Source organism: Macaca thibetana, chromosome 18 (assembly GCF_024542745.1).
Source record: "Macaca thibetana thibetana isolate TM-01 chromosome 18, ASM2454274v1, whole genome shotgun sequence".
Classification (NCBI taxonomy): domain Eukaryota; kingdom Metazoa; phylum Chordata; class Mammalia; order Primates; family Cercopithecidae; genus Macaca; species Macaca thibetana.
In genome coordinates, this window is record NC_065595.1 from 49,489,133 (window position 1) to 49,515,554 (window position 26,422).

A 26,422-nucleotide genomic window follows, 5' to 3' on the forward strand; every position below is an offset into this window, starting at 1 on the left:
ATATCCTAGATAGGTTGCCCACTAACAAAGTCCACAAGTTGACACTCCCTGTTCGTACACATTGCATTTCTATTCAGTTTTTTCACTGCTTCATTCTTAAATATGAATGGCATCAAACTTCCCAGCAACTCTGAAAACTAGAAACCAAAGATAAATGTCTTTGAAATACTTAGAAAAAATGACTACCAACTTAAAATACGATTCTTACACAAACTATCAGTTTAGTATAGATGATAAAGGATAGAATACAGACATCTTCAGATATTCCTTGTCCTCAATTTTTTCTCTCATGTATCCTTTTGTAGGAAGCTAGCAGAAGATGTCATGCATCAAAATGAGAAATAATCTTTAAAAAGAGGTTGACATGGGATCAAAAATCAGGAATTCCAACACAAGAGAGAAGAAAATAATCAAGATGCTGCTTAAAGGAAGATCAAGGATGACAACCAGCCTAAAGAACAACCATTCAGATTATCTGACAAAGGACTATAGGAAATTTGACCCCAAGAAAAAATAATAAGCTACTGAGATATTTGAATAATGTGTATTTCTTCTGGAAATTTCAGGGGTGATAGTATATACAAATCTAAGCAAAAAAATAAGCAAGCAGAGAAAAGCATGCAGTGTCAAGCTGCACAAACTTCAAACTCAGCATACATTACAAGCATGTGTTAAAGTTGGTTGTGTAAATTATATCTAATGGCAAATTGGTTTAAAATTGAATATTGCAAACTGGAAATTATTCACATGAGCTTAAAAGTGTTGTCAAAAGCTTTAAGGGAAGCAATCCATGGTCCTCCTTCATTCAAGGACTTGTTTTGTGCTCTCTCTGCCTGAAATGCTCTTCCTCAAGACATTTGGTTGACTTACTGTCTTAATCATTCAGGTCTTTGCTCAAGCATCACTTCTTTGCTTAATTTATTAAAAATAGCACCAGCTATCATTTTAAAAAAATTTTCTAAAGACTTGGAATCAACCCAAATGTCCATCAGTGACAGACTGGATTAAGAAAATGTGGCACATATACACCATGGAATACTATGCAGCCATAAAAAAGGATGAGTTTGTGTCCTTTGTAGGGACATGGATGCAGCTGGAAACCATCATTCTCAGCAAACTATCGCAAGAACAGAAAACCAAACACCGCATGTTCTCACTCATAGGTGGGAACTGAACAATGAGATCACTTGGACTCGGGAAGGGGAACATCACACACCGGGGCCTACCATGGGGAGGGGGGAGGGGGGAGGGATTGCATTGGGAGTTATACCTGATGTAAATGAAGAGTTGATGGGTGCTGACGAGTTGATGGGTGCAGCACAGCAACATGGCACAAGTATACATATGTAACAAACCTGCACGTTATGCACATGTACCCTAGAACTTAAAGTATAATAATAATTAAAAAAAAGAAAAAAGAAAAAAAATTTTCTGTTTCATTTCCTTCATAGGACATGTTAGTTTCTAAAATGACACTTAAAAAATTGTTTATGTTTAGTCTGGCTCTTTTCTGTGTCCCAGCCCTTGAAACATCTGGCTATGGTGAGTGCTTAGTAAAGACTGTGGATTGAGTGAACCCAATGGGCAGTGGGCTTCATGACAGCAGAGACTGTCTTGTTCACTATTGTATCTTCAACTCCTCTTCAAGTGTCTATAGATATAGGTACCAGGTATAGGTATTCCAAAAACATGCATTGGTTGGATGAATAAGTGAATGAAATCAAAGATGAGGTTTCTCTTAAAATTTTTTAATGAAAATGTTTTGCACCACTTTGGGACTTCATACAGTTAAAGAAAAGTCACTTTTTTCCTCAATGGAGTTCACGGTGAGTGATGAAATAAATTCTTCTCTCCTCCATGATGGACCTCAGAATCTGAGCTGCAAGCTCTGAAGGTGTGTAGTGTGTTCTCTCATACCTCAGAGAGCAAATCCAAATAAACGTGATCACTAACGTGGTTAAAAGGTGATGAGTATACCTCAGGGACAATACCAATTCAAAATCCCCATGGAGTTCTTTTCATGATGCATACCCTACTTCTTCTCTTTCTTCATTTGGAGATATTCATAGTTTATAAAAATTTTGGGAAAAAAGGCAAATATTGTATACATTATGAATAACAGCTAGTTATTGCTAGGATATAACAGCTAGGATTTGACTGATTTTTCTTAAAACAATATGAAAAGAAGTGAATACTCAAAGAAATGGGTCATCCCCTGAAAGTGTAATTAGCAAGTGTTGACAAGCTCCGGAGAAGACATCTGTGAAATAGTGACTATGAAAAGGAGGTGGGGATGGCGGTGTTGGTGTTGCCATTCTCACTCTATCTGTGTAAGTTAGTTATATATTTCTATTGGGTAAACATTTCCATTGGACTTTTGGCTGAAAAACATTTAAGTAACAATCATAAAGAGCAAAAAAGAAACCAAAATCAAAATTTAAGACAGCACAGACTGATACTGATGAAATAATACTCCATTGCTCATTCTAATGTTTTTAAGAGCTAAGGGTGTGTTCTGCAAGTTCCACTTTTAATCAGCAGTACTGGCAAAACAAGGGATGCTATTGCCCTTAGGCGGAAGGCAAGATCTAACCTGCCGTCTCTGTGAGCCTTAACTATATCGTCCAACTCTCTGATTCAAATCAACTATGATGAGTGAGGCTGTGCTCTGAAATACAAGGAATTCTCAGTCTAGATGAACATATATATTCTTAAGAATTGAGAAAGAATTGAGAGAGAGACAGAGAGAAGCAAAGATGATTGAAAAATTCCAAATTAATTTATTTTACACATATGTTCTCATTTATATACAAATACTTATTCTTCTGGATTGCTAGTCATACTGACAATGCCTTTGGACAGATTAATAAGGGTGATTTATACATCTTAAATGATGTTTCTGTTTTGTTATTTTGATGCCACTCCTGGGGTCTGACTTTAGCCAGAATACAGGGAGCACGAGGGAAAGCTGATGACTTACAGCTTGGTGGGAGAGTCAGGTTGGCTGTGCTGGAGCAGCTCAGATCTATTCAGCTGGGGGATACCTGTGTGTTTCCTGTTGACATGTGTGGACCATACAGAGAGGGACCTGGAATGGAGCCCTGGAAGAGGGAAGGGACTCTGACCATGTGTTCCTGAGTAGCAACAACCACCAGTGAAGCTGGGCCTTTGCATGTACCCTGAGCATTGTTGTGAAAGGGGCCTGCGGGAGCCCCTGTACATCCGTCAAAAGCATTTAGGGAAATATGGCCAGGACTAGAGAGTGTGAAGCCACCCAATCAAGTACAAGTTCTCACCTCACCTTCCTTCCCCTGCTTTTATCCCCTATGGGGGTGAAAACATACCTTAGAAATGAGGAATATCACAGCAGAAGCCAGACTCATGCATATACACACCCAACTAATGTTTGACAAGGTCACCAAGAACATACAACGGAGAAAGGATAGTCTCTTCAATAAATGGTGTTGGGAAAACTGGATATCCACATGCAAAAGAGTGAAATTGGACCCTTGTCTTACAACACACGCAAAAAGCAACTAAAAATGGATTAAAGACAAACACAAGATACGACCTGAAACTATAAGACTAGAAGGAAACATAGGGAGGAAACTCCTTGGCATTGATCTTGGCAATGATTTTCTGGATATGACACCAAAAGTATATGCAACAAAGGCAAAAATAAACAAGTGGGGTTACATCAAATTAAAAAGCTCCTCATGGCAAATAAACTATCAAGAAAATGAAAACGTAGCCTAAAGATTGGTAGAAAATATTTGCAAACCATATATCTGAAAAGGGGATAATATCAAAAATAGATGAGGTATTTTCCGAACTTGATAGTGGTAAATTACCTGATGTAAAAAAATGTGCACAGGATTTGAATAGACATTTTTTCAAAGAAGACATACAGATGGCCAACAGGGGCATGAAAAGGTGCTCAACATCATTAATCATCAGGAAAATGCAAATTAGAACCATAATAAGAGATCACTTCATGTCTGTTAGGATGGTTATGGTTTAAAAAACAAAAGATAAAGTGATGAGGACGTGGAAAAGAGGGAGCACTCATACATTGTTGGTGACAATATAAATTGGCACAGCCACTTTAAAAAACAATATGGAGGTTCCTCAAAAACTTAAACCTAGAACTACCATATGTTTCAGAAGTCCCAGAGTGGATATATATCCAAAGGAAATAAAATCAATATCTCAATGACACTCTGGTCCTAACACCCATTGCTGCATTATTCACAATAGCAAAGTTATGGAAATAACCTAAATGTCCGTCAACGGATGCATGGCTGAAGAAATATATATACACAACTACATACAATAAGATATCATTCAACCTTAAAAAAGAAGGAAATTCTGCCATTTACAACATGGATGAAACTAAAATACATTATGCTAAGTGAAATGAGCCTGGCACAGAAAGACAAATACTGTATGACCTCATATATATGTGGAATCTAAAATAGTCAAACCCATAGAAGCAGAGTGAGAATGTTAGTTGCCAGGGTTAAGGGTGGGTGGGAAAAATGGGAAGATGTCAGTCAAAGGCTACAAAGTTTCAATTGTGTAAAATGAATAAATTCTAGAGGTCTAATGTACAGCATAGTGACTATAGTTAGCAATGCTGTGTTGTATACTTGAAATTTACTAAGAGTATATCTTAAGTAGTTTCACCACAAAAAGGTAAGTATGTTAAAAAAATGGATATGTAAATTACCTTGACTATAGTAATGAGTTCACTAGGTTTATGTAGTATATGTATGTGGAAACATCACATTGTACACCTTAAATATATATATAATTTGTATTAAATATGTAATACATATATATATAATTTGTATTAAAAAATTTAAAATATCAAAACAAAGTGAAAAGAGACAGGAAGCCAATAGCATTCTTGTTCTCAGAGGCAAAACTGAAGTTATAGAGTCATTAATTGGAAAAGGGGAGAAAGCTTTGCACTGAATAAATATTGAAGGGTTGATTCTCCTATTTGCACCCTCTCTCTCTCAATACATTTACACATTTATTACATTATTTCTTGACATTTTGATTTCTAAATTTGAATTGCATTTGCTGATTTTATGCCTTAAAGTTCTATTCATCTAAGAGTAAGCCAAAAGCCCAATTTATCTAGAGGCAGGGTGAGATTACAGTCAGTGAATGCATTTTGAAAGGATGATGAGAAGCCAAAAATTAAAATTGTGTTCTACTGATCTCCTTCATCAAATTAAAAAGCTCCTCATGGCAAATAAACTATCAAGAAAATGAAAATGTAGCCTAAAGATTGGTAGAAAATATTTGCAAACCATATATCTGAAAAGGGGATAATATCAAAAATAGATGAGGAATTTTCCCAACTTGATAGTGGTAAATTACCTGATCCCTATGATCTATTTCTTCAAGATAATTTCCTAAAAACAAGTTAGGAATCAAGAATAAATATGTGGATTTATTTTCATTTATTCCGTCAGCACCAGTGATCTGAGGATTTACTTATTTTTTTCAGTTCTGATTCTCAGCTCTTTCTTCACTGGGAGCCCCACTGAGTGGTGGAGCCTCTCAGGTTCCCCGCCTTAATTCTTAACTGTTCTGTCATGTATCTTTAAAACCTTTTTATCTTTCTGTGTTGCATTTGGGTGGAAGCGTACAATACTATCTTTTAATTTATTAAACTCTCTCCATCTGTCAAGTCTAGAGAATATCTCATCTGCTGATTTTTTTAAAATTTTGTCAATGAGTACATTTTGATTTTTAAGATTTCTAATGTGTTCTTTTTCATATGCTTTTGTTTTTGTATCATGTCTGTCTTGCTTGGTTTCATAATTTCTTTCTCTGTCAGAAATTTCCTTCTTTATTTCTTTGAGTATCCTAATCATGTTTATTTTCAAATCATTTTCAGATCGCTCTAACATGTTCGTTTTATCTGGAACAATTTACTTTCTGATTTTTTGTTGATTTTGTTGATTTTCTTTCTTCCTGCCATCTTTTTGGAATTTTAATTTATAAGCTCGTTTTCATGCTTATTTATTCTCTTTTCCTTTCTTCTTATTCATCCTTCTCTGTCTTCTGCATTTTTGGGATGACTTGGAGAGCTTCAAGCCCAAAGTAGGTCTTATATTCATGGTTTACAGCATCTCTGCTGTTATTGTCAACATGCTGACCCAATTACTAAGCTAGGAGGTGCAGAGTCAGTTCCTGACTGCAAAGTGTGTCTGCTCTCTCTAGCTTCCCTATTGACTTTGCATAAGCCTTCACCATAAGCAAGAATTAATTTGAACTTTTTAAACCTCATTTCAAAGGTGGTGGGTGTTTCCACTTCAGCGTCCCCAATTGCAGCTTTAAGCAATTAGCTAGGCTGTAGTACTCCATCTCATGTGGGACACTTCTAGAAGCAAGAGTGATTTATCTATTATTTTATTTTAGCGTTTATCTTTGAATTTTAATGTGTGTGTGTATATCTTTTTTGTAAGCAAGTCTACAGTTATCTTGTATTTTTCTGTCTTTCTCCAAAATAAAGCAATGACTTTACTACACCTTAGCTATCCATAAACAGTGTTCCCATTTCTGGCCACAACTATATTTATTTATTTTAGAGCATATTAATAATGTATTTTATATTCCTTTTAAAAATATACTTTATCTATATATGTTAGGAACATGGCAGTGACAGATGACAGTGTTAAAACCAATGCTTTTATTAATATCACCATCCTAATGGTTCTCTAATCTCTGTAGTTGTAATGCTGTTACAGAGTTAAAGAGTATAAAGAGATTGTCGCCTTTCTACTAGTCTGGCTTATAGATTGTCATAAGATTTTAATATCTCAAGTCAAATGGAATGGGCTGTAAGAGAAAAAGATTTCTTTTAAAAACAGTGTTAATACTATAGCATTACTAAAAGAAGTATTCAAAAGAAAAATATTCACATTATACACTGTTGCCATATCTCAAAATATTTCAAGACTTTCTTGGAATTTCAAAGCCTTCATCAGAGTTTCCGGAGACAAATCTCTGTCCTCTAAGATGGATTTGACTTTTAACAGTGACCAAAAGTCACTCAGAAACAAGCTGCTGGATTCATCTATTATTTAAGCTGGGTAATGCATTATAGATCATAAGCAAACAGTTTAGAACAAAAATTATAGAGCAGTGAGGTTTTTTTTTTTGTGGCTTTTAAATTGGGTCTACAAAGAGTTCCAAAAGAAGTACTTTAAAATGTTTTAACTGTTATTCCAGCTTTCTGAAGCAGTTACAATGATGCAAATGCTCATTTAAATAGTAGATTCTGGTATATTTGTGGGAAAAAAAAATCCATAAAATTACCTAATTGTTGTATCTTAAGAAATGGAAAGAGACCCACAAGTCAGGATACTTGGGCTCAAATCTCTAGATCTCCCACGAAACAACTCTGGTTCTTGAACAAACAGCTTCACCTGCCTGGCCTCAGTGTCTTCTGCTGTCAAATGGTGGTTGGTGGTAGACAATCAGGATATGGGTTGGGAAAATAAATCTAAAATTTTCTCTAGTGATATAATCGTGACATTTATGTTCTTTTATCTATTTCAAGACAGTTTCTGTCATTCTTTAACCTTTACTCTTCTACACTGAAAAGAATAGGATTTTATAGCTATTATAACATTTTATAGTTTTATAGTTTTATATTCAATTTCATTTTCCCAAACCTTGAATTATTTGTAGTTTTCTGTGCTCTTTATAATTTCTTCAATTCATTTTAAAGTCCAACAAACCAAACTGGATGCTAAGAACCTAACTGACAAAGGTAGCAGAGATTTACCTCTAGGCTTTTGTTTGTCATTTAAAAATATTTTCCAGAGTCTTGACTTGCTCACAACAGTATTTTGCTGAATCATTCAGCATGTGGAAAACTGGGACACCCTTTCTTCTCTCTTCCTCTGTCCACTCCCAGGCTTTTAAAGCCAACATTTAGAGCCATATCATTACAGGTATCTTGAAATGTAGTATAGTTTCTTTGATTTATGGTCTAGAAACATTTTTCTCTAAAATAAGAAAAACCAAGATGTAACTATAAATATTGCTTTTTTTTTTTTTCTTTTCTTTTTTTCAACCATTCCAATAGTAAGAGTAACAATACCTTTAAAGATAGATTCAATGTTGGAATTAATAGGATGCCGTGAATGTCTATATCTAGTGAGCATAATAGAATATGGAATAAATAATTATAAATCAGTGTATGAAACATAAGTTAGTGAAAAGTCAGTAATAAGGATGATTAAATTTTAGATTTTAGGAAAGTTGATGAAAGTGTTGTCTTAGAATTCTAATGAAAAAAGTATTTTCTTTGATTACTGTATGTGGGATTTTATTTAGTGTCTAGGGAATAGTATTAATGACCAATACAAATGTTTATTTCGTGATTTTTCGATGGTTCAATTTTTATGGTATTTTAATAATCTCTTGTGAGAAAAATAGGCAAAATGAGGGTCTGGGACTTCAGTGACCTTAGTTTTCCCTTATTGATGTGGCTCCCTTCATTCCTGAGATTATAGCTCCTCAAGTTTCCTGCTGCTGGCTGCTGCAACAGACCACCAAAACCGACAGAAGCTATTCCGGGACTACAGCTATTCCTGTAACTTATGGAACAAACAGGAGTAGAGAAGATTATGATTTTTCTGTATTTTTGAAGGAATTAAAGTCAAACTTCTCAGATTTCCCTCTAGCAGGTGAAAACAAGGGAACCAGTTTTTGTTAAGATTTATAAACTGTAGAATTTCTTACCAATGCAGAATTCTAATTTTCACCAGTTGACCCCTAAGCTTTTGAAAAATTTTTTACACATTGCCTGGATTCCATCATTTTATTTATTTATTTATTTATTTTATTTATTTTTTATTATTATTATACTTTAAGTTCTAGGGTACATGTGCATAACGTGCAGGTTTGTTACATATGTATACTTGTGCCATGTTGCTGTGCTGCACCCATCAACTCGTCAGCACCCATCAACTCTTCATTTACATCAGGTATAACTCCCAGTGCAATCCCTCCCCCCTCTCTCCTCCCCATGATAGGCCCCGGTGTGTGATGTTCCCCTTCCCAAGTCCAAGTGATCTCATTGTTCAGTTCCCACCTATGAGTGAGAACATGCAGTGTTTGGTTTTCTGTTCTTGTGATAGTTTGCTGAGAATGATGGTTTCCAGCTGCATCCATGTCCCTACAAAGGACACAAACTCATCCTTTTTTATAGCTGCATAGTATTCCATCATTTTAAAATATTCTGGTGTTATATCTGGAACCCTATCTGTATATTTTTTCTGTTTCAATTATAACTAATTCTGGCCTTATTTGGGAGAAACTGAAGAAATGACTTTTAAGTAACTTTTGCTGTTTATTTGGTGTTTGTCTTGTGCTCAGGCAGAAAAAAAAATGGACTTCTGCTTTGTTCCCATGATAAAGCAACCTGATTATTTTATTATTATCATTATTTTTGCTTTCTCTCTTCCTGGAACCACTCCCTCAATCTCACTCCACACATTTCACTCCAAACCTCACTGCCATCATGGTACCTACCATGTAAAGAACAGTCGTGATTAAAATTTCCCAACATCATGTGAATTCTTTTTTGCACTAAATGACAGATATAGCTCACCAAACGCCACATATAATACAATCAGTGGAAGAGGAAACAATTTTTACTCCATCAATAGATTCTTCATTATGATGAATGATGATCTATTTGATCTGTATCTTAACATATTTCTGGGCTTATTACTGATGAAAAGGAATCATCCTAACAGTACTGATACTAGTGTTGGTATAATGACTAACTTTGTTTCCATCTCATTGGGCTATGGAACACCCAGATATTTGGTGAAACATCATTCTGGGTGTTTCTGTGAGGGTATTTTCAAATGGGATTGACATTTGAACTGGTTGACGGAGTAAAACAGATTGCCTACCCTAATGTTAGTGGACCTTATCCAAGCAGTCAAAGGCCTGAAAAAGGCAGATTCTCCGGGAGTAAGAGGGAACTCCTTTTGCCTGACAGTCTTTGAATTTGGTCATCAGGTTCTTTTTTTTTTTTCTGCCTTGGACTCAAACAGAAACATTGGCTCTTCCTGGGTCTCAAGTCTGCTGGCGCTAAGACTGGAATCACATCATCTGCTCGTTGGGTCTCCAGCTCATCAACTCACCCTGCAGAATTTGGGACTTGCCCACAATTATGGAGGGCGGCTAATTCCTTATATTAAATCTTTTTGGTTTTGTTTTTCTGGAGACTCCTTGACTAATATAAGTGACTTAGTTTCAGATACACATTTCTGGCAAACAAGCATGACTTTTATTTCTAACACCATAGCATTCCCCTGCACGCTCACGCATGCTCATATACAAACCTCAAGTATGTATGTAAGTTTGATGCTTAGAGTCAAGAATGAATAACTCTGTGGTCCATTAGTTTTGCTTAAAAAACTTTCATGAGACCAAGCGCAGTGGCTCACGCCTGTAATTCCAGCATTTTGGGAGGCCAAGGCAGATGGATCACCAGAGGTCAGGAGTTCAAGACCAGCCTAGCCAATATGGTGAAACCCCATCTCTATTAAAAATACAACAACAACAACAACAACAGCAACAACAACAAAATTAGCCAGGCGTGATGGCAGGCACCTGTAATCCCAGCAACTCAGGAGGCTGAAGCAGGAGAATCGCTTGAACCTGGGAGACAGATGTTCCAGTAAGCCAAGATTGCATCACCGTACTCCACCCTGGGCAACAGAGCAAGACTCCGACTCAAAAATAAATAAATAATAAATAAATAAAACAGAAACAAAGAACAAAAAATAAACTATTATGAGTTATCATCCATATTGGTAATTTGAATAATCTACACTACTACTCGATAACATCCAAGAGAAAGCTGAAATGGGATAATGTGCGAAAGATGCTTTGGTATCGTTTATTCTCATAAATATTACCTATAGTGCTTATATCTTAGGTGGCATGATTTGAAATGGAAACAAAGATACTCTTGGAGGTTTCCATCAGTACTTTTAAAATGTAGCTGCTCATTTGTAATGCATTGGTCATGTTGATAGAGAATATTTAGAGTATGTCAAAGTGCTACCCAGTTTATTTGCCACCCCTGTTTTCTTCCACAGGGGTGAGGGACAAATATCTCTGACTAAAAACAGAGAAAACAATAATCATATTTGACACCTGCACAGATCCCCTTACCCCATACGACTAGGAGAATATATGAGTGTTTAACTGAGGTAAAACAGAAGTGGAAATAGGTTTAGAAATGTGCATCACCACTATTACACAATAGCTCTAATTGCTTATAGAATTTGATGTGTTTCTTATTGCAAGAGGTCTGAGGGCATTGTTTGTTTTGCCTGTTCCTTATGGGTGAGGAAATAGTGAGAAAGGAGTTGAAAAAGTTTGGCTTCTCAGAGCTCACCGTGAAGAATGTGAGGTCATTTCTTACCTGAAGGGTTGGTTTATCTCCACATCCATGAAATGTCATTTTCTCTGCAGACACTGCCAATTTAAATGTATTTTGTGTGTGATGTAGACAGATGTCTGCTGGGAGCTGGACTGAGGCCATTAACACTTCACGGGAGAGGTGGTTCTAGTACCTAAGTGGTAGTTAGCAGCTCTGACTTGTGGTGCTAGTTTTACCAGTGACTGGGCCTTTAGGATTTGACTAGTATTTAGTACAGAGGCTTATTTCTTGGAAACTTTTTCTATCATGAGCAAGAAAGAAAAACTAAGAAGCGTTCCTCAGTTGACTTTCTTAAAGGTAGCTAAATAAATTATTAGTTGAGAATAAAGCTACCTCTCTCCCGGGAGAGGGACAATAAACTATATTGTCCATTATTAAAGCATTCCCTCTATTCCGTAGTCCATAAATTTTTTGGTGGAATTAGTCTTGTGAAGTATTTCTAAGTGGCTAAATTCTCGTGTTTCACCACTGCTTAAGGCATACAAATATTTAAAATCTTAATGAACTGCACATTTTATATATTGTTACCAACTGCAAAGATTTATCATTTCTGTGGAATTTAATTGAAAAAACTTGTTTCTTTTTTTCTTTCTTTTTTCTTTTTTTTTTAAGACAGGGTCTCACTCTATTGCCAAGGCTGGAGTGCAGTGGCACGATCACGGCTCACTGCAACCTGTGCCTCCTGGGCTAAAGCAATCTTCCCACCTCAGCCTCTTGAGTAGCTGGGACTACAGGTGCAGGCCACCATACCCGGATAAGTTTTGTATTTATTGTAGAGAATGAGGTTTCACCATGTTGTCTAGGCTGGTCTCAAACTCCTGGGCTCAAGTGATCTGCCCATCTCAGCCTCCCAAAGTGCTGGGATTAAGGTGTGAGCCACCACGCCCAGCCAAAAAGTCTATTTCTTTCACACAAAAACTCTGGCTCTTTTTTCTTTCCAGGGCTTTCAGGCAAGGCTCATTCCTGCAAGCCGTCTTCCAGTTTTCCTGCATATGTGAGTCGTAGAGGAAAATCTGCTTAGCTAAGCTCCTAGGCTAATAAGCATCTCTTTTCTTCTAATTCTTGTGGGCTTTTGTCTATGGCTGTTGTCAGGACTGCTTTACTTTCTGTTTTCTGGAAACATAGGCCAAACTGTGGCAGCTGAATGACCAAAGCTATTAGCCAGACTCACTCTATCCGAGCTATCTTTTTCTGGGGTTGTGGGGAGGGTGGGAGGGCATCTGATCTCCATTTCCTGTCTTCTGTGACCTATCTAGACCCATTTCTAATAGATCCTCCAACTTCCATTCTGCTCATTCTGTCTTCTAAGCACCATTTCTCTGAACATTTAACCTGGTACCCATATATCACTACCCAAGTTTAATTTATGACAGTGGTGGTTAACAAATCAATAGCACCTACTTGTCCTGAGATAATTAGTGAGCAGTACCAGTGGTCTGGTTTCTAAGATATTCCACAATATAAATACAAGGCACAAGGTTTGCTGGTGAGATGTTCTCTGGACTAGCAGTAACGTCAGATTTCATTTTGGAATAAGAGTTTCGGATTCCAACCATGGTACAAAGTAGAATATTTAATGTTAGGACATTAATCCAAAGTACCAACTAAATTCAAACGTCTAAAAGTATTAACAAGTAGGAACTAATAAGGTTGACGTGGATAGGCTCTTGAGACTAAGTTATGGGATTTTTTTTATAAACTAAAAAATGGAAATAAAAACACTTTGAAATAAACGCCAGGGTTTATACCATCAGTGCAAAAACTAGGTAGCCATATAAATAAAACAAATGCCAGCTAAATGTTCAGCAAGACCAAAAGAAGCTTCCATTCCCCGCCCACTTAAATAAAAACACTAACCACACCCACACAGGCTAGTTAGGTATGACTCCTCTGAGAAAGAGCTTCTTGCATTTTCTCAGGGAGGAGTCAAGCCCCCAAACCTCATATTTTGTTTTCCTATGTCCTCTCCTACTATTTTAATAAGCTTTCAAAAATAACACATTGTCATTTCATTCATATAAGTCATATAAAACCAGAGATGTTAGCTTACTGAGGACAGAAAATTTCTGTATTTAATATTTTTAAGCTATAAGTCCTATATGCTAGATTAATGTTTACTTTTAATCATTTAAAAATATTTTTTAAACTCCATCCAAATATATCAGGTTGATGAAAAAATAATTGTGTTTTTTGCCATTAAAAATAAAGACAAAGACCGCAATTACTTTCACACCAATCTAATACATTTGTCAGACTGCTAAGGGAAGGACAGCTTGCATTACAGACTATTTTTATACCATAAAGACAAAATATAAGCAGTGCTTCAAACCTGAATGTAGGAAGTTAAAGTTTTTTTATTTCATCATTTTGCTTTTCTGTATTTTCAAAATTTCTACTATAGCATATATATTTTCTATTAGACATAAAATAAAATAGTGTTTACTTTTCAAACGTGGTAATTTTCACCAATAAAGATAAAACACCGAAGCCAGTGTTTTGACTCCATTAACACAGACTTCTTTTTAAAAATGTGCAATAGGTGAGCTCTTATTTTGACATTCATTCAAGCCCTTCCCGATTAGCCCATAGTTTGTTTCACTTCAAACATTTCTTCTTTGTGTTTGCAGTTGAAACATTCTTTAACAACTCAGAAGGCTGCAGAAAATGCTATGCTTCATCAGGCAAAATGGAGTGAAAAAGGGAGTGTGCTCAAAGCTGGCAGTGAAGAATGTCATTGTCTGACAGACTACACAGCAATTTGAGACTCAGCAGTTTCCTTTCCATTTAAGACAGCTGCATTGTAAACGAGAAGCTAAATCATGAAGAGATGCAAAATTTTTCTAGGAAATTAAATGTATGTTAGAGATACTGATCAAGACTCGTTTTTGTTGGTCTAAAGGACTCTACTGTGAGATGGTCTGTTATTCAAAAGGTTCCACTTTCTAGTTGTTTTTCTTTGGGTACTACTGCCTCTACAGACTACACCCCTGCCAGGCAGATTGTTTATGGTGCTGGTCTTCAGGAATGTGGTGCCTGGGCCTGCTTGTCAGTACCGATTCTTACTGCGCTCTATTTTTCTTCAGGACTGACAGAATACTTCAGCAGCAGACTAGCCAAGAGCTGGTGTAGGACCATAAAGCTCAGGACACTAACTCCTTTTTCCACTGGGACGGCCTTCTCACGAGGTTAATCTGATCACCCCTAGTTCCAGTTCTTTTCTGTCATTGGGTCAGCCCTGCGTTCAGATTCTGATAAGTGTCCCAAGTGCAACACCCACAAAAAGACCAGGAGCTGCCAAGCATCCTAAACGTGCAAGTCTTTGAACCTTGTGGAGCATTTTCATATCCAAATTATGTCTTATTTGATCTTCGCAAAACTTTCCCCGTGAGACAAATATGATCCCCAGGTCACAGAGACAGACAGATGAAGGACTGAACCCACATCTTCAGACTCCATTTTAGTGAAAACAGAGTTCTTTTGTGTTTTGTTTTACTTGTTAGTTTTCCAGGGTGTCCTTAGTAAGTCACATTCCTCAGAGGCCAAAACAAACAAACAAACAAAAAGCAAATCTACACAGAAAACAAATACAGGAAGGAAAAGAGGAAAAAGGCCCTTTCTGATAAATGGCAAATTTAAAGTGCCGATAATATGAAGATACATTTAAATTGAAAATACATTTGCCATAGCTTCTAGAAGCAATCTTGGAAAGCTTTCCTGTACCCTGAAAACACTTTGCATGACCAATCTCCTCCGTGTGGGGAGAGTATGCAGAAGGCATTTGCCAAGGAAGCTGCTGCACCTCACCACTGTGGAGGCAGCATGGCCTTTACTATTTGTGCCGTATGATTGGGTGACTACAGTACTGCTCCTAGCATGAAAGCTGGCTCTGTTTTATGAGATTCCCACTGTCATGCCCTACTTTGGCCGGCGTACAGTGCTAAAGATAACAAATGACCCCATCTGCTGTTCCTGACCATGCTGTATGTGCCAAGTTTAAGTAAGGAGGTCTTGCCTCGTGTCCTGTCTGGGCAAGCACGATGACCCATCTGTAGTACCCATACCTCTCTGAGATCAAAGACCAAGTCCCATTTCCAATCTGCTAGACTGCATTGGAAGGTTAGTTATCTCAATCCATGAGTTTTAACACTTCAGGCTTTTCAAATGAATTCAAGTTAGAAGGTATTTTAGAAGTCAAATCAGTCTAAGAGCTTATCGGCTAAGGACAGTAAGAAAATCAGGAAACCTTTGAGTGACTTTCAAAATGAATTTCCTACAGAGTCTCACACTTAGAGACAACTAAAACATAAACTATTTGTATGTAAATTGTTCATTCTCCTAGCAGGTACCAGGGTTTTCAGGCGAACTGTTGTAAAGACACTAGAGCTTTGAGGGTTCTGGTTCTAGATCCCTGTAAAATCTGTAGAGCATTGAAAACCTGTATTTGTAAAACACTCACAGCTGATTCTGATAATCAAGGCCTCTTTTCAAGAAAGTCTGTTGATTTCTATTTGGAGAAAAAGGAGAAATTAAAAATAAACCAACAAACGGCCAGGACCATCTTAGGGGATTTAACTCTTTATCCCTTTCCCCTGTTGTATCGTCTGCATAGCAGTTAATACTCTCTGAAATCGCCTTGCTTCTTACTTGTTTCTTCCCACCCCCTTACCCATTGTATACACTCCATGAAAGCAGAAACATTGTCTCTTTTACTTTGCACTAAAGTTTGTTGAATGAAAAAAAAAAGACTTCAGAAAGCACCTCTGTCCACCATACCTTTCATATGTTAAAAGACATTAAAACCCTGTACATTTAAGTGATTTAAAAATTGTCCAAAACCACAATAAATGAATGAATCAGGATAAGTACCCAGGTCTCTGTGCAGCTCAAGTGTTGGTTACTGTGTGCTAGTTAGTTTCAGGTGGTCACCTGCTCAAGTCCATTTGTCTAGATAGTATTAATTGATTGCCAATAAGTCAGGGACCTCATTAGGTGTTGTGATAAATACAAAAGGTACAATAACAATCTTTTTGCCTCAAAGAATTTATTATCTAGTAAGTACAATAAAACCTGTCCACTGAAACTACTCCCCCAAATCATTCCTCCTACATGAATAAAATCACTGAATCTTTGGCATATTCACCAAAGATACAGCAGTTTGGCACTCATATTTTGGTAAAGAGTCAAGTGTATTGTATAGTCTATAAAAACCCACTACCCATGTAATCCCAGCACTTTGGGAAGCCGAGGTGGGCAGATCACAAGGTCAGGAGATCAAGACCATCCTGGCCAGCACAGTGAAACCCCGTCTCTACTAAAAAATACAAAAAAATTAGCTGGGTGTGGTGGCGGGCACCTGGAGTCCTAGCTACTCGGGAGGCTGAGGCAGGAGAATGGCATGAACCCGGGAGGTGGAGCTTGCAGTGAACCGAGATTATGCCACTGCACTACAGCCTGGGCGACACAGCAAGACTCTGTCTCAAAAAAAAAAAAAAAAAAAATCCACTACCAAATTAATCCACCAGTGTGCCTGTTACTCGAGATATTGGTACATGTTACTATGGGAACATGGTTAGAGAGTTCTTTTGATGGAATTGCTGGATGTGACTTCTTCTAGGTATCTATATTTGACCATCTTTTGTCACAGAATTTGCTAATCCCTGAATAGCCACCTTGAGGAGGGGAAAAGCAGGGAACTGGTACAAACAATAAATTAAGTTTTCATTTATAGGTGCTTACCCAAGGCCTGAATCTTTCTAATGACTTCAGGAATATACTTGTTAATACAGGGCCTGCAAAAATTTCCTGTTGTCAGCAAAACTTTGATGGTATCAAAATAAATATGAGTCATATAATTTCAGCTTTTGAAGGTGGGGTTTGAGAAACCAGAAAAGAAGATTTCCTGACTAGCAGGTAGTGAGACAGCAGCAGCTCCCTGGGAATGGAGAATCCCGCATCTTCACCTCCACCCAGTGCAATTGCAGAGACCACCGCCAGGATGCCTAAGGCTGGTGCATTGAAGCAAAAGAGAATTTCTTTTTCCCTGTCAATATTCTGATGCCGCATGAAACAAACACCTCTTTTGTGACTCCTGCAGTCTTAGACAGATCAAAGCTTTCAAGAGGAGGTGTTGCCGGACAGTTTCATTGCTCACGGCTAATGAGTCACAGGAGAACCCACCCAGGAAAGTTGCTAAGCTGGTTTGCTGGCTATTTGGTGAAGACTTTTAAAGAGATATTGCCACATTTGAAGACAGAATTTTACTTTACATAAAAATTATACGTACAGAGGACAGTGAAAAGACAATTTATACCCTGACAAAGTAAATGGGATTTCTTTCAATTTTCATCCTTAAAAACTGAACTGAAGAACATGACATAACTTTTCCTCAAACATCACATTCAAAAGGCAGATTTAAAGTTTCTCTGTATGTGGTGCTATTAAACTCTGAATAAATGTAAATAAGTTGGAAATATGCCATCTGTTACTGTGGGAAAATCATGATAAAATATTACTCAATAAAGCCCTGTTTGGAGACTGTACACACAGGTATGGGCACATGCACACCATCAACAACCTTCCTTATATTGTAAAAACCAAAGCATATGCATACTTGATTTCTTAAGTAGTATTCTTACTTGAATACAATTTGCTTAGGCAAAAAAAGAGCTAAGAAATAAATCCTTTTACAACCATCATTTCACATGGTTTTCTGGGAACTTTCATTTGGCAGGAATTCTGTGCCTTCATGTATCTTTTACCTAAATCTTAAAAGGAGAGGTGTAATTAAAAAAATACATCTAACTATTTGGGAGGCTGAGGTGGGAAGATCACTTGAGCTCAAAGATTTGAGACTGCAGTGAGCTAGGACCATGCCACTGCACCCCAACCTGAGCAACATAGTAAGACCCTGTCTTTTACAAATAAAAATAAATAAAGAAAACAGAAAACACCTACATTAAAATTTTGACATGATTTTAAAGACTCTTGACTTAGGCCCTCTCCAACAGGATTGGATTGGATGCTTCCTTTACTTGTCTCTACAGCTTGTGGTGTCTTTATCTGTAACAAGGCCTGCAGCATGGTGCCTGAAGCAAGAAGTGATCCAGCCGATGGTTTGTTGCATGGATTGCTAACTAACTCTAAAGCTATTTTCTTTATAGCTTGTGTTATATGAATATCCATACTACCAAATAATAGCTGTAAAGCCTATGGTAGACTGAAGTAGAGTAATTTGAGTGAACCAGTAATGACCTCAACACTTGACACTAAAACACTTCCAATTTGAGCCAAGCAAGTGCCATGGCTCTCAACTGTAATTCCAGCACTTTGAGGGGGTGAAGTGAGCGGACCGCTTGAGCTCAGTTTAAGACTAGCCTGGGCAACATGGTGAGACCTTGTTCCTACAAAAAATAAAAAAATTAGCCAGGCATGGTGGGGCGCACCTATTGTCCCAGCTACTCAGGAGGCTGAGGCGGGAGGATGACTTGAACCCAGGAGGTCTAGGCTGCAGTGAGCCATGATAGCACCACTGCACTTCAGCTGGGCCAACAAAGTGAGATCTTGTCTCAAAACAACAACAACAACCAAAACAAACACAAAACCCCAAACACTACCAATTTGAGATTGAGGTGTGCAAGCAAATTCCTTCCTTAGTATGTTTAAATATTGTCGTAGATTCAAGTTAAAAGACAAATGGCATGTATTTGTAATCTATGGTGTCCAGGCACTATACTTTGCATAAATATGGTCACATTTAATTGTTGCAACAAACCTAAAAGGTGTTATTCCTACCATTCTACAGAGATGAAGAAACTGAGACTTAGAGAAACCTCCTAGTTAGTAAATGGGAGAAAAGACGGGGTTCAAAGTTGAGTCTGTCTGACTTTAAAGGCAATGCCCTTTACATATAGCTAGTAGCATTTTTATTATTCATAGCTTAGTGTGAATTATTTCATTCACACCTTAGTATGAATTATTTTATTGAGACCTATTGTCTGCCACATACAGATGCTCCTAAATTTGCAGTGGGGTTATGTTCCAATAAACCCATCCTGAGTTGAAAATATCATAAGCTGAAAATGCATTGATTATACCTGGCCTGCTGAACGTCATATCTTAACCTAATCTACGTTAAACATGTTCAGAACACTTAATTAGCCTGCAGCTGGGCAAAAATCACCTAACACAAAGCCTATTTTGTAATAGAGTGTTGAATATCTATGTGATTAATGAATACTATACTGAAAGTGAAAAACAAAGTTTTTGTATGGATACTTGAAGTACAGTTTCTACAGAATGCATATTGCTTGCTGTTATCTTAACACTGGAAAAACCTAAGTCAAAACATTCTAAGTCAGAGACTGTATGATGTATCAATCTCCCTGAGAAAAGGGAGTTTTGAAGAAAAGAAAAAAGAGTGGACAATTTTAAAGAAGAAAGTAAGAGTAGAAATCTGGGCCACTATAATGATGCTTTGCAAAGGTTTCAAGGTGCTGAATGCATTTATGTTACGTTGAAGTTAAGCAGGGCATCTTGTGAGAAAGAAAGAAAACACTGAGGGAAAAAAGGATGGTAAAGGCTTTTTCTTAGAACTTGGATATATTTGGTTTTAGTAATCACTGGTCATTAGAGAAATGCAAATCAAAACCACGATGAGATACCATCTCATGCCAGTCAGAATGGCGATTATTAAAAAGTCAGGAAAAAACAGATGCTGGCGAGGCTATGGAGAAATAGGAACGCTTTTACACTGTTGGTGGGAGTGTAAATTAGTTTAACCGTTGTGGAAGACAGTGTAGCAATTCATCAAGGATCTAGAACTAGAAATATCATTTGATCCAGCAGTCCCATTGCTGGGTATATACCCAAAGGATTGTAAATCATGCTACTATAAAGACACATGCACACATGTGTTTATTGCGGCACTATTTACAATAGCAAAGATTTGGAACCAACCCAAATGCCCATCAATGATAGACTGGATAAAGAAAATGTGGCACATATACACCATGGAATACTATGTAGCCATAAAAAAGAATGAGTTCATGTCCTTTGCGGGGTCATGGATGAAGCTGGAAGCCATCATTCTCAGCAAACTAACACAGGAACAGAAAACCAAACACCACATGTTCTCACTTGTAAGTGGGAGTTGAACAATGACAACACATGGACACAGAGAGGGGAACATTGCACACTGGGGCCTACTGGGGGGCCTGTTGGATTGGGTGTTGGGGGGCGGGAGAGCATTAGGACAAATAATGCATGCGGGGCTTAAAACCTATATGACGGGTTAATAGGTGCAGCAAACCACCATGGCACATGTATACCTGTGTAACAAACCTGCATGTTCTCCACATGTATCCCAGAACTTAAAGTAAAATAAAAATAAAAGTAATGTAAAACAGAGCAGTACATCTTTAAGTTATAAAGAGATACTGTATGCATCGTTACTTGGGAAATTATTTCCAGTTTATATTGGTTAACTTAAGCAACTATATCTTTGCTTATTTAAAATTCATTTTGTCTGATTTTTCATGTTTCCATGAGAATGTAAATGATGATTAAGAAGAGGATGAGTGTAAAAAATGTCAAGCTTGGGACAGAGGACTAGAATTTTCTCTGCAAAGACAAATATAGCCCTACTTCTTCAACACCAGTAACTTGGGTTCTGGAAATGAGAAAGGCAGGCCCACCTACTCATTCAGCAGGCTCATGGGGTATAACATAATGCTTAGGTTTCTTTCATGCTCATCTCTTTATGAAAAAGCAGTTGTAAATGCCTACCATTACTCAGTAAGTGCTTTGCTTCTGAAGAGCAATTCATAATATAGTAATAAAATATAGATGCCAAATGTTAACAAATTCGACTCCTTTCCTATCACTATTAGTCTGCCTTTCTCTAAGGATTCCAAAGTGTTGCATATGTCTCAATAATGGATGTCCTTGAAGGCAGCCTATCACTGGTTAAGAACACCAACTCTGGAAAAAGAGTCTGCCTGAGTTCAAATAAGCCTCTACCACTTACTTGTTGTGTGACTTCAAGAAAGTTACTCAGTGTAACCAAGTCTCAAGTACCTCAGCTGAAATGTGAAGTAATAATTTTATCTAATTCCCCATAAGATTGTTGTGAAGACCAAAGTCCTCTTTGGTCCTCCTTAAGCCTGGCTGGGCACGATGGTTCACGCCTGTAATCCCAGCACTTTGGAAGGCTGAAGCAGGAGGATCACTTGAGCCCAGGAGTTTGTGACCAGCCTGGGTGACATAGTGAGAACTCATCTCTAAAAAAAATTCTTTTTTTTGAGATGGAGTCTCTCCCAGTTGCCCAGGCTGGAGTGCAATGGCACGATTTTGGCTCACTGCAACCTCCGCCTCCTGGGTTCAAGCTATTCTCCTGCCTCAGCCTCCTGAGTAGCTGGGACTACAGGTGTGCACCTCCACACCCAGCTAATTTTTTGTCTTTTTAGTAGAGACGGGGTTTCACCATGTTGGCTAGGTTGGTCTCGAACTCCTGACCTCGTGATCCATCCACCTCCCAAAGTGCTGGGATTACAGGCATGAGCCACTGCACCTGACCCAAAAAAATTCTTTTTTAAAATGAGCCTAGTGTGATGGTTTGCACCTATAGTCCCAGCTTCTGGGGAGGCTGAAGCGGGAAGATCACTCGAACCCAGGAGGTTGAGGCTGTAGCAAGTGGTGATGGGGCTGCACTCCAGTCTGAGCAACAGAGTGAGACCCTGTCTCAAAATAAAACAAAACAAAACAAAACAAAAATAAAGAGGATGATCCATATAGTATGCTTAGTGTAGTGTCCAGCATGTAGCAAGTGCTCAGTTACATTTTTTTTCCCAAGAAATGAATTTTGAGGTTCCAACTAATCTTTATTTCACAGTCTAGTTAATTCTTCTAGGTTACAGTCTTTCTATATTCCTACTTCTCTTAAAATCCAGAGTTTAATATGAGACATATACAAATTCCTAACACAAATATGGTGGCAAACATGAAGAGTCAATTTTGGAAGTAATTAGGAAGTTGATGAAATTGGAATCACTTTTCAACCTTACAGGCTTCTTCCGCACACAGTAACTAGTAATTTACTTGGTTGCTGCATGGCTCTTCAAAAACAGAGAGAAAATAGAACACTTTATCTACACAGTTAAGCTGAAATATACCCATCCCAAATGGATGCTGATTGGGAAATTTCTTTTTTTTCTCTCTCTTTCTTTCCCTTCCTGCCTTCCTCCCTTTCTTCCTCCCTCCCTCCCTTCTGTCTTTCTTTTTCTTTCTCTTTCTTTCTTTCTTCCTTCCTTTCTTTCTTTCTTCCTTTCCTTTCCTTCCTTCCTTCTTTCCTTCCTTCCTTCTCTCTCTCTTTCTCTCTTTCTCTTTCTTTCTTTCTTTCTTTCTTTCTTTCTTTCTTTCTTTCTTTCTTTCTTTCTTTCTTTCTTTCTGTCTCTCTCTCTCTCTCTCTCTCTCTCTCTCTCTTTCTTTCTTTCTTTCTTTCTTTCTTTCTTTCTTTCTTTTTCTTTCCTTTCTCTCTTTCTCTCTTTCTTTCCTTTTTTTTCTGCTCTGCCACCCAGGCTGGAGTGCAGTGGCACAATCTCAGCTCATTGCAACCTCTGCCTCCTGGTTCAAGGGATTCTTCTACCTCAGCCTCCCTAGAGCTGGAATTACAGGTGCCCGCCACCACGCTTGGCTAATTTTTTAATTTTTATTAGAGCCAGAGTTTCACTATGTTGGCCAGGCTGGTCTCAAACTCCTGACTTCAGGTGATCCGATGCCTCGGCCTCTCAAAGTGCTGGGATTACAGGTGTGAGCCACTGCGCCCAGTCTAATTGGGAAATTCTAATGAAAGGTAAATTACACTCCAGAGATTCAGTGCCCAGAGATAATTGCACTTGACCTTAATAGAGGCTCTCAATAGTAAAACAAATATGAATTTTTGAACACAGAAAACACAAAAATATCTCTCACATATTTCTTCATCTGAGTATGCCAGAAAGGTCCCTGGCCTGGAGTGAAAAGACTCAAAAAGAAGAGGGAGCCATGGGAACATCCTGGCACTCAGCTGAAGATTTTTAACGTCCAGTCAAATCTGTAAGGTATGCTTCCCAATCCTTGCAAACACTAAATGGACCGGATGCTCTACCCACCTATCCCATTTAAATGTGATATTTATAGCTCATGAACAACAGTTAAAATGTGTTTCAGTAGAATAATTTTGTCATACCATGCCAAGTATATTGTTTCAAGTGCCGTTGCTAGTTTGGAATTTAATGCTTTATTTATTTTTGCAGTCTCTCTAATTGTCAAGTATGTTATTCATGCTGTTTCATTGCTTAGGCACCCAAGTAATGATGCTCTTCCTGCCATGTACGCCAATACGTCACTATTTCCACTACTGGAAGCAAGAAGATGGTGAACACGAAAGTCATTACTAGATGACATTGGCGCACAACATTATAGCAGATTTTACATCCTAAATCAAGCTTATTTATGCCAATATTCTATTAGTTTATATTCTCTCACCACTGATTGGTAAACAAAAATGAAAAAACGTAGACTGGTGTTTTCAAGGGAGGAGAGTAGAGTGTGTGTGTGTAATGTATGTGTGTCTGAATAGATATTTCAAGCTCCTCAAAAATAATGTGACTATTCTGAGTTAAACCATTATCAAATATTATCACATTCTATTTTTCTTACAAACAAAGGTATATTAGATGCCAAAGTAATTTGTACTATTCATCAACTATTGAATACTCTTTTCAGAAAAAACATACATCATTTTATCTATTCCTTAACTCCCTCCCCAAGAGTTCTCTTGCCAAAGATGGTTGAAGTGCTATAATTACAAAATGACTTCAGAATATAGAATAATATGGAGGAACAAAAAGACTTATCATTCAAAATGATTTTTAAAAATACCGAGGGACACACACACCAACAAATAGTGAAATTCATAGACACTGAAAAAAATGTGATCAAAATGAGGTTTTCTGAGGTAAGCACAATGGGGAACATTGGAGGTGGAACAAACTATTAGGTCATGAAACTTCTTTCAGAGAAGGGCTATTCTTTTTTTTTTTTATTTTGATGACAGTGAGATGCAGCACATATTTTTGCAGTAGTTTCAGAAGTTTGATAGACACAAGTGTTTGAGTGCAGTTCTCAAATGTATTCACTATCAATAACATGTGATGTTGAAATCAATGTATTCACTATCAATAACATGTGATGTTGAAATCAATAAAGGACACATAGAAGTGCCTAATTTAAATTCTAAGGTATGTTAATTAGTATAAGAAAATGTTTTTAAAAAGGAACAGATACTTGTACTTTGTTTTGTCATGTAGATATTTTCATAGTTTGACCAGTCTACTTAAATCATCTGAATTTACCTAATGAGTTTGCTCACACTTACATTTCTAACAATATAGACTCCCTGAAGCAGTGACTGAAAGTGTCTGGTGCACATCTTAGGCCCTTAATAATGTTGTTGAATGTGCAGGTAAATGGATGAGTTACCAATTGCACAGGTGAAAATAGTTATGCTTGTGGAAGCAATGAACAAATAAACAGCAAACTGGAATTTCAAAAGCTGCATATTACATTTTCATTGTGTTATTGACCATAATTTAGTTCATCTAGAAACAATTTTAAAATCAAGCAGAGATTTTAGCTCTCACTCATATTCTTCTTGTATTGCTATGGAGAATATCTATTTTCTCCCTAATAATCATTCCTATTTTTTTTAACAAAATACCTTCTTTGAAGTATATTGAGCTAGAAATGTTCATTCTGGATATTTTAAAACCAGAGATGCTTACTGAAGACCAAGAAAATGACAAAAATTCTTTTGCAAATATTTATGTGAACTAGAAGATACTCATTCTCAGGGAATTTAATGCCTAAACTTTTGTCCAAAGCTTTCTTTTAAATTGTTTCAGTGACTGTTGAATATTTAGTAATAAGATGAAAATACTGAAAACCAAAAAAGTGTTAGTTCTAACCCAATTTACCTTTCTATCTATAAAAAGCCCATATTTACAAATTGTTCTGTATGACTTTGGTCAAAAGCAACTCATCCTTCCTTTAAAAAATCCATATGAGATTGCAGAACAATTTAAAACAAAGCAAATGAGATTTGTCATGTTGATAGTCAGTCCCATTGACTCAGTCCCTGCTCTTTTGTTCACCTTTTCTTTCACTTCTGGGATTGTCATTCAAGCTTGTGGTATCAACTTTCACTTCTGTGCCAAAGATTCACAAAAACATTTTCTATCATGCCCTCTTATCTTGCTACTATTCTTGTGTTTGCATCTTTCTATTGGTGGTGATGTTGTCACCCCAGCACACTCTGTCCCAATACAAGGTCAACCACACTCAGAAGAAAAAACTGCACTCGTACCTCCCAACTCCTCTGATCACAGACAGCACCTAGCACATTCAGGTGGGATGGCCGCAGACAGCCATCTCAGTGACCTCACAGCTCTTCCAGCTGTGCATGCATGAAACTTGGAATCATTTTGATCTCTTGTTTCTTTTCTGCTGTGTTTCCAAGCCTTGCCAAGTGCTCCTCTTATGTGAAGCTTTTTCTCTTTATTCCCATGCCAAATTTCAACCCAATCTCCATGACTTCCCTCTGCTATTTCACAGGTTATTTATTACTCCAGTCTTTGTCCATTCTGGCCCACGCTGGAAAATGTTGGTCTTGCCCTGAAAAAAATCTGCTCATTATGTCATTTTTTTTTGCCATATTCAGAATAAGCAGTAAGTATAACATCCATGGGGCACAAAGTAGCCATGCAAAATATAGCAGTGTTTTCTAGTAATTGCAGTCTCAAGTTTATGTTCTCTCTGAAAGTAGATAGAATATTATTAAGGAGAAGATTATTAAGGAGAAAAAAGATGTTCTCATAGCAATACATGAAG

The 26,422-nt window shown here is 37.4% G+C and overlaps 1 protein-coding gene across 16 annotated transcripts in view; it reads right to left on the minus strand.

Annotated features, from left to right (window-relative positions):
* TTR (transthyretin) overlaps positions 1-26,422 on the minus strand; it is a 1,143,467-nt gene that overhangs the window by 334,670 nt on the left and 782,375 nt on the right. The window contains exon 1 of one of the 16 annotated variants that reach the window (XM_050768290.1): positions 9,040-9,045. The exons of the other annotated variants lie outside the window; for them this stretch is intronic. The gene's annotated coding sequence lies outside the window, so the exon portion shown is untranslated. Of the gene's footprint in view, positions 1-9,039; positions 9,046-26,422 lie in introns of those variants that run through there. 16 annotated transcript variants of the gene reach the window in all.